We start from the raw sequence: 9,729 nt of genomic DNA, 5'->3' as shown, positions 1-9,729 counted from the left end.
ATAGATAGATAGATACACACACACACACACACACACACATACATATATACTAGAGGCCTGGTGCACAAGATTTGTGCATAGGTAGGGTCCCTAGGTCTGACTGGAGATCAGAGCCAATCCTTGGGGCGACCAGCGGGATGGTCAGGGGGCCCCGCTGGCACCTGCCTTGGCTAGCCTGAGGCATGGGGCTGGGGACAGGTCCTGCGTTGAGCATCTGCCCCATGGTGGTCACTGTGAATCATAGTGACTGGTTGTTCCACTGGTCATTCTGCCGTTCAGTCAATTTGCATATTAGGCTTTTATTATATAAAATATATACATGTATATACGTGTATATATATATATGTGTGTGTATATATATATATGTGTGTGTGTGTGTGTCTGTGTGTGTATAAATTGATATTAGAGAGGAAGGAAGGGAGAGACAGAAATATTAATGATGAGAGAGAAGAATTGATCAGCTGCCTCCTGCATGACCTCTACTGTAGATAGAGCCCGAAAAGACTTGTGCTTTTGACAGGAATCGAACCTGAGACCCTTCAGTTCTCAGGCCAACACTCTATCCACTGAGCCAAACCAGCTAGGGTCTGAGGCCTATTTTAAAATAAGAAGAGTAAATATTAGTTCAGTGCTTATTTCATGGGATTTTTTATGGTTCTAGTCTCTGTACTTGCCAAATAAGGATTGCTGAGCAGCATTTAAGAAATGCAGTGTTTCAGGCCTATCTTCTATATATATAAAAACCTAAGTGGACAACCAACCAAATGACCAATTGCTATGACGTGCACTGACCACCAGGGGGCAGATGTTCAACTCAGGAGCTACCCCCTGGTGGTCAGTGCGCTCCCATAGCAGGAGTGCTGCTCAGCTAACCGACCTGTCCAGGCAGCCCACCAGCCCAGCGGCAGACACTCACTCCCTCAGTAGTCCTGCAGGTCCAATCTCTGGAGAACGGGCCAGGCATTGATGGATCAGTGCCACCAGCACAATCCCAACAGCGCCATCGGCCTCGGGCACCACGGCCACTTCCCCTCCCTAGGCGCTCCACAAGGAAGAAACGATATAAAAGCAGCCACCAGGTGGCTCCCAACAACCAGCACAAAGGTCAGCAGGACAGATCTGGATCCTGGGCCTGCAAGGGCATCCCACCACCCACCTGGAGGGCCAATCGCATTCCAGACCTTCCTCCTTCCATCTCCCCTCCCACTCACCCCCTTGGGATGGCTGCCAGACACAGGGCTCAAGGCTGATGAGCGCTGCTGCCATGGCATGAGCCGCTCCCAATCAGAACTGACTGGGCAGGGGCCCGCAGCAGGAGAAGCAGGGCCAGGATAAGCAGGTGGCGGTGGAATGCCAATTTTGGCCCAATCCCTGCAGGCCATGCTGAGGGACCCCACCCATGCATGAATTCGTGCACCGGGCCTCTAGTTGTGAGTACAAATCTTCATTTTAACAAGATTCCCAAGTGACTTGTATATTCACTAAAAACTGAAAAATACTGCTATAGTGAGGAGTCATTTGATTCTGTTACTCCAAGTGAAATTTTTATAACTAGGAACATATTTTTCAACAGAAACTGTGTAAGGAATAGTAATTAGGGTTTCAGCTTATGCCATAAAGGCCTAAATCAGAGGTTCTCAACCTGTGGGTTGTGACCCCTTTGGGGGTCGAATGACCCTTTCACAGGAGTCGCCTAAGACCGTCGGAAAACACATATATAATTACATATTGTTTTTGTGATTAATCACTATGCTTTAATTATGTTCAATTTGTAACAATGAAATTGGAGGTCACCACAACATGAGGAACTGTATTAAAGGGTCACGGCATTAGGAAGGTTGAGAACCACTGCCCTAAATGATTCATAATTAGAAATACTCTGTGGGAGCTAATGCTTAAGTTCCCAAATGAGGCAGTAACTGCTGAAATGTAAACCAAAAAAACCGACATATTTTGCTTAGGAAAGGGAAGAAGGAAGATTAATCTGTCACATTGCTAAGTGTTAGATTAGACAAGGTGTAACTCCAGGCCTGTGACTAGGGAGTCCTGATCCTATCATATCTGGAGCACTAGATTTTAGAGCAGAGGTTCTCAACCTGTGGGTCTCGACCCCTTTGGTGGTTGAATGACCCTTTCACAGGGGTCACCTAAGACCATCCTGCATATCAGATATTTACATTACGATTCATAACAGTAGCAACATTACAGTTATGAAGTAGCAACGAAAATAATTTTATGGTTGGGTCACAACATGAGGAACTGTATTTAAAGGACCAGAAGGTTGAGAACCACTGTTTTAGAGAATAACAGCTGTGTTGGTAGGAGAGATCTAGGACACTTGTAGCAAATTCTCTCTTAACATACAGGCAGCCTTGATTCAGGAAAAGAACCGATTATTTTCCTAAATTACACAATTTCTAAGATACATTGTCAAGTAAAAAAACCACAGTGCATAGTAGTATGTATAATATGTTAATGTAAAATATTTGGTTATTTTGCACATGAAAAAATGTACACACTGGAGGAAATGTCTAGAAATGAAATTATTGTTATGTTGCTAGATTTTATATAATTGTTCTCCATAAATATTGTGCCAATTTACACTGCCACCAATGATATATAAAAATGCTACATTACATAGCCAACTATTTTATCTTTGCCAAGGTGAGTTAAAAAATGGTATTCAATGTTGTTTTAATGTGTATCCCTCTAAATGGAGAGATTGAGTATCTTTAAATCTATTTAAAAGCCATGTATATGAAGTATCCATATTCTTTACCACTTTTTCTACCAGGGTATTTCTTTTCCTTTCTTATTTATAGGAATTATTAATATATTAGGAAGAAGTCAGCCCTTTATGATATGCGTAGCAAACCTTTTTGGAAAACACAGGCCTAGAGATAGATATTTAATTTGCTGCTGACCCAATATTTTCTTAGTGCAGTGATTACCAAGGGGATAGGATTGGGTATGTGTCTTTTGAAAAGCATGTTCAATATTGTAGTTTCATATTTGGAAAGCACACAGAAAAAGTTTTATAACATAAAATGTTAAGAAAGTAAAGCTTGCTGAAATACTCTTTGCTGGTGTGACAAGGTTAAAACCAATTGAAAATGTATCTAAGAATGTAGTTAGATTAAAAAATTTATATACAGTACTATTGTGAGAAACCACAAAGCTGTTTTAAAAAGAATGTCCTGGTATTATTCCTATTCTTTCCACTAGGTTACCACCAAAGAACATGATTTTGGTCTAGGGGCTCCAGTTTCCGAAGCTGGAAAATACCAGAATACTCTCCAGCTAGAACAACAAGTGAGAACTCAAGATAAATTCATCTCTACACTGAAATTACAGGTTACATTTAATTTACATATGTATTTATTTCCCTGAATTAATTTTGGCTGGGGCCTATTTTAAAATAAGAAGGCGGAGAACATTAATTCAGTGCTGGCTTATGGTTTTATTTTCTGGGTCTAAAATCATTTCATTTTTATCTTAACCGTTTTGATACACAGAGTCTGAGTCAGTGAGTGCCAGCTGTGTGCCAGGTGTTCTATGAGGTGCTTTCAAGTACATAATCTTACTTCTTCCCAACCTTGTGAAACTTCTATTTTATAGACATGGAAGCTGAAGTTCCAAGAGGTTAAAGAATTATGATACTGGACTAATGAATGACAGAGCTAGGATTTATTGAAATTCTCAAGTTAGTTAGGATTTGAATGCAGTTCTCTGAACTCCAAGTTGAACACTGTTTCTCTTCTCCTGGTGCCTAATCTGTGGGGTAGCTATTAATTAAGGTCATTGAAAGAAATTGCCTCTTATAGGAAAGAGTAGACTTACTTTTCCATAATCCTCTTACTAAGTACAGCAAAAACCCTGAACATTATGTATGAAACAGGCATAGAACACTGAAAGGCGGGAAGAAGAAGGAAGACTGACTAGGGACCCCAACACACCAAGAATGACACGTTAGTGAGTTCCTAGTTTTTTGGGGTTTTTTTGCTCCATATATTCCAGAATGCTCAGAAACAATAATGGATGCAGACAAAAAACAGTCTCAGAAAAGCGGTCTCTAGCCAAAGGACTAGGAAAGGGACAGCCTAGCAAAGAAGACTACTTTTAGACAGTAACTGCCTGCTCTAAGCAACACAGTGGAAAACCTATAGCCCCATTTCTGCCCAGAAAGACTAAGAGCCTAGCCGGTTATCCTTGCCAGGCTGTAACAAGAAGCCCCAGCTGCACCTCACACCCTCCTCTCCCCTCACCAACTTCTCCATCCCCACAAGGTGGTGTCAAAGAAGAAGGCTGAGTTGGGGACCAAGACTTTTGTGCCCACAAGGCGATAAGGGACGTTCCCAACCCCATTGTGTGTGTGTGAAGCACATGGGGAGCCTACAAGCAGCTACCCCCACCGGGTGGTGTGAAGTGCCTCCTTTCCTCCTTGCTGGAGTGGTGTCCGAGGAGAACATGCAGAGTTAGGGCTTTACCAGGACCCAGCACGAACAAGTCCACCCACCCACGGTGGCAGTGGTGGACATGTGAGAGCAGTAGCGAGGCACCTCTGCTCTTCCTGCTCTTGTGGTATCAGCAGAGGCCCAGTGAGGAGCCTGAACTTCCATCCCTGCCCAGCAGGAACAAGGAGCTTCACCTTCTCCAGGTGTCCATGGAAGCCTCGGGTAAAAACTGCCCCCCCCCCCCCACCACCACTGAAGCAGGAACAAAGCAGTGTCCCTCCTTTCTAGCTGGAGCAGTGTCACAGGAAGCCCACTAAAACACAGGATCCAGAGTCTTAGAATACCAAGTTTCAATTAAAAGAAAAAATCACTCCTCATCCTAAACATCAGAAAGATCTCAATTTCAATGAGAAAAGACAAGATGTGACAACACAGTGATGAGTTAGATATTACAATGATCTGACAAGGATTTTAAATCAGGCAAGAATTTTATGAGTGTTTCAGCAAGCGATTTTGATTATTTCTAAGGCACACAAAAGAAAATGGACATAAAGAAGAATGAAATGGAAATTTTGGAAATTACCAAGTTGTTCTTCAGTAAGTGAATGGATAAGTAAACTGTCGTGCATCCATAGAATGGAATTATAAAAATAAGTTGCCCTAACCGATTTGGCTCAGTAGATAGAACATCGGCCTGCAGACTGAAAAGTCCCAGGTTTGATTCTGGTCAAGGGCATGTACCTTGGTTGCGGGCACATCCCCTGTAGGAGGTGTGCAGGAGGCAGCTGATCGATGTTTCTCTCTCATCGATGTTTCTAACTCTCTATCCCTCTCCTTTCCTCTCTGTAAAAAATCAATAAAATACATTTTTAAAAAAATTAAATAAATAAATAAAAAGAGATGAGTTGTTAAGCCACAATAAAACATAAAGGAACATTGAAAGTATATAACTAGGAGAGAAAGTCAATCTGAAAAGGTTACATACTCTGACTCCAACTATATGACCTTCTGGAAAAAACGAAACAGAGATGTTAGAAAGAGCACCCGCTGCTAGTGATTTGGGAGGAGGGAGTGATGAATGGAGCACAGGTGATTTCTAGGTCAGTGAAACTATTTTGTATGATACAATAATGATGGATACATGTCAGTATACATTTGTCAGAACCCAAAGAATGAACATTAATCTAAGCTGTGGACTTTAGTTAATGATAATGTTTTGATGTTGGCTTATCAGTTGTATCAAGATGTAAATAAGAGGGCAGAGTGGCCCTAACCGGTTTGGCTCAGTGGATAGAGCGTTGGCCTGTGGACTGAAAGGTCCCAGGTTCGATTCCGGTCAAGGGCATGTACCTTGGTTGCGGGCACATCCCCAGTAGGGGGTGTGCAGGAGGCAACTGATCGATGTTTCTCTCTCATTGATGTTTCTAACTCTCTATCCCTCTCCCTTCCTCTCTATAAAAAATCAATAAAATATATTTTTTAAAAAAAGGGGAGAGTAAGTGTGCATGTTTGAGGTGGGGAGACAAAAGGTATGTGGGAAATCTCTGTAATTCCCTGTCAGTTTTTCTATAAACCTAAAACTGCACTAATTTTGTGAGTACAAGTCTTCTACCTCCTTGGTTAAGTTTATTCCTAAGTATCTTATTTCTTTTGTTGGAGTAGTAAATGTGTGGGTTTTTTTTTTAATTATTCTTTCTGGTAGTTCATTATTGGTGCGTAAAAATGCTCCTAATTTCTGAAGTTTAATTTTGTATCCAGCTACTTTGGGAAGTTATTTATTGTAGTAGCTTTTCAGTGGAATTATTTCTGTGTACATCTCATGTGCAAATAATGATAGTTTTACTTCCTCCTTTCCAATTTGGTTGCCTTCTATTTCTTTTTCTTATCTGATTGCTATGGCTAGGACTTCCAGTTATACATTGAATAATGTGGTGAAAGTTGAAATCACTGCCTTGTTCCTGATCTTAAGGGATACACTTTTAGTTTTTGCCCATTTAGTGTGATGTTGGCTGTAGGTTTGTCATATGTAGCCTTATTATGTTGAGGTATGATTCCTCTATTCCCATTTTGCTGAGGGTTTTTATCATAAACTAGTGGCCCAGTGCACAGATTCGTGCACATTGAAAGGAAATTAATTAGAAGAAATATTTTAATATTGCTATTTGCCCTTTCTCTATAATAGAAGTGTCAGAGATGAAAGAAAATTAGTAAAATGTATATAAAAATAATATATAAATTAATAAACAATAACAACATGCTATAACAACACAAAGACATGATATAAAAATAATAAACATGATATAAAAATAACATTGATAAAAACAATGACTGATAAATTGATTAAACTTATTCTAATACCTCCCTGTATACCACATCAAGAGTAAAAACACTTTCAGAGTACTTGACTAATTTCCCTTGTGATGAAGTATTTACAACTGTTCCAGTTCTTCGAACTCGAGATAAAGCAACGTATAACTGACCATGTCCAAAAACTGGTTCAGGTAGGAATATTCCTACCCTGTTTAGATTGGTGTCAGCAAGAGCTTTATATGTATCACGCATGCATGAGTCAACTTAGCCTTCCATAGATATAGAATAAACTTGCTTAATTAGACCTGCTTTCTGATTTAGCTAAACTTTTTCCAGCCCAGTGAAGCACCCCAACTTCTCTTTCAGGTAATTGTCAGCAACACAGCAGTAAATATCAACACAAAGCAGATTATTATTGTAGATTATGCAGGGAGAACAAAGGGTAACATATTTAACTGCAGCAGTGTTTGACTATATTCTGCGCAGTGAGAAAACCTGAAGTCATTTTCTTTTTTTTTTAAAATATATTTTATTTTTTTACAGAGAGGAAGGGAGAGGGATAGTTAGAAACCTCGATGAGAGAGAAACATCGATCAGCTGCCTCCTGCACACCCCCTACTGGGGATGTGCCCACAACCAAGGTACATGCCCTTGACCGGAATTGAACCCAGGACCCTTGAGTCCGAAGACCGACGCTCTATCCACTGAGCCAAACCGGTTCTGGCTGAAGTCATTTTCAAGGTTCACCATTTCTTACTTCTTTTCAGTTGGGTCAAGTTTCTAAGCTTTCTAAATCTCTGTTTTCCGGCTAATGAAAAGAAAATAGGATTCCACCAAGTTTCCTCTCTACCTACTCCAAGACTTCTGTGAGGATCAAATGAGATGAGGCACAGGAAAACACTTCACAGACATTTGCTTATAGTGTTAAATGTTTCCACCTGGCTATGAAGCAAGTTGTGTTCCTGGGCTGCAGAAACTCCAACGTGGCTAGTTAATAGGGAGAGGAAACTGGGTGTTGCTACATGATGTCATTACCCAGACAGACACTTAGCATATTAGCCTTTTATATATATAGATGGGTGCTGGATTTTATCAGATGTATTTTCTGCATCTATTCATATGATCATGTGATTTTTATTTTTAATTTTATGTGATGTATCACATTTATTGATTTGCAAATATTGTACCTGTCTGCATCCCTGTAATAAATCTGACTTGGCTATGGTGTATGATCTTTTTAATGTATTGTTGGATCCAGTTTGCGAATATTTTGTTGAGTATTTTAACATCGATGTTCATTGGTGATAGTGGTCTATAATTTTCTTTCTTAGTAGTGTCTTTGTCTGGTTTTGGAATTAGGATAATGCTGGTCTCATCAAAAGAGATTGGAAGACTTCCCTACTCTTGAATTTCTTGGAACAGTTTCAGAAGGATAGGTATTAGTTCTTCTTTGAATGTTTGGTAAAATTCCCTTGTGAAGCCATTTGCTCCAGGACTTTTGTTTGCTGGGAGTTTTTTTGTTTGTTTGTTTTTTATTTCTGCTTCAATTTCATTATTTGTAATCAGTTTATTCAGGTTTTCTTATTCTTCCTAGTTTATTTTTGGAAGGTTGTGTGTTTTTAGGACTTAATCTATTTCATCCACAATGGCCAATTTGTTGGCATAGTACTTTTAAAAAATATATATTTTATTGATTTTTTTTTACAGAGAGGAAGGGAGAGGGATAGAGAGTTAGAAACATTGATGAGAGAGAAACATCAGTCAGCTGCCTCCTGCACACCTCCTACTGGGGATGTGTCCACAACCAAGGTACATGCCCTTGACCAGAATTGAACCTGGGACCTTTCAGTCCACAGGCCGATGCTCTGTCCATTGAGCCAAACCAGTTAGGGCGGCATAGTATTTTCTTACAATCTTTCATATTTCTTTGGTGTCAGTTATTCTCCTTTCAATTTTGATTTATTTATTTATTTGTGTCCTCTTTTTTTCTTGATGAGTCTGGTTAAAGGTTTGTCAGTCTTCTTTATTGTTTCAAAGAACCAGCTTTTAATTTCATTGATCTTTTGTATTTTTTTTTTTGTTTGTGTGTGTTTTTTTTAGTCTCTTCTGTCATTTATTTCTGCTCTGATATTTATTATTTCCTTCCTTATATTCTGGGCTTTGTTTGTTGTTTTTCCTAGTTCTTTTAGGTATAGGGTTAGATTGTTTATTGGAGATTTTTCCTGCTTCCCCGGCCTCTAATGCTCTAAACTTCACCCCCAGGACTGCTTTTGCTGTACCCCAGAGATTTGGGGTTGTTGTGTGTTTATTTTCATTTGTTTCCATGTAATTTTTTATTTATTCCTATATCTCATTGTTAACCCATTCATTGTTTAATAACATGCTATTTAGCCTCCATGTATTTGAATGTTTTTCAGTGTTTTTTATTGCAGTTGAATTCTAGTTTCGTGTCTTTGTGATCTGAGAAGATGCATAATATCATTTCAATCTTCTTTAACTTGTTAAGACTTATTTTGTGTCCTAACATGTGCTCTATCTTTGATAATGTTCCATGTGCTCTTGAGAAGATTGTATTTTCTGCTGCTTTGGGATGAATTCTTTTGTAAATATCAATTCAATTCATTCGATCTAGTGTATCATTTAAGGTTGCTATTGCCTGTTGATTTTTTGTCTGGAAGATCTATCCATTGATAGTGGGATTTAAAAATTCTCTATTTTGACTGTATTGCTATCAATATCTCCCTTAATGTCCACCAAGATTTGCTTTATATATTTAGGTGCTCCTATGTTGGGATGCATATATGTTTATAACCTCTTGTTGGATCGATCCCTTCAGTATTATGTAATGACCTTGTTTGTCTCTTTATGCCCTTTGTTTAGAAGTCTAGTTTGTCAGATATAAGTACTCCAGTTTTGTGGTGGTGTTTTTTCTATTGGCATGAAATATTTTTTCTATCCCTTCACT

At 39.3% G+C, this 9,729-nt stretch overlaps 1 protein-coding gene across 3 annotated transcripts in view; it reads left to right on the top strand.

The window, feature by feature from the left end:
- The window catches only part of LOC102419945 (testis-specific gene 10 protein), a 123,540-nt gene that overhangs the window by 6,437 nt on the left and 107,374 nt on the right, over positions 1 to 9,729 (top strand). For all 3 annotated transcript variants that reach the window (XM_023761521.1, XM_023761520.1, XM_006097734.3), the window contains exon 2: positions 3,226 to 3,354. The gene's annotated coding sequence lies outside the window, so the exon portion shown is untranslated. The remainder of the gene's footprint in view (positions 1 to 3,225; positions 3,355 to 9,729) is intronic.

Source organism: Myotis lucifugus, unplaced genomic scaffold (assembly GCF_000147115.1).
Source record: "Myotis lucifugus unplaced genomic scaffold, Myoluc2.0 scaffold_210, whole genome shotgun sequence".
Classification (NCBI taxonomy): Eukaryota; Metazoa; Chordata; class Mammalia; order Chiroptera; family Vespertilionidae; genus Myotis; species Myotis lucifugus.
The sequence above is the reverse complement of the archived record's forward strand: the minus strand, read 5'-3'. Positions and strand labels throughout refer to the sequence as shown.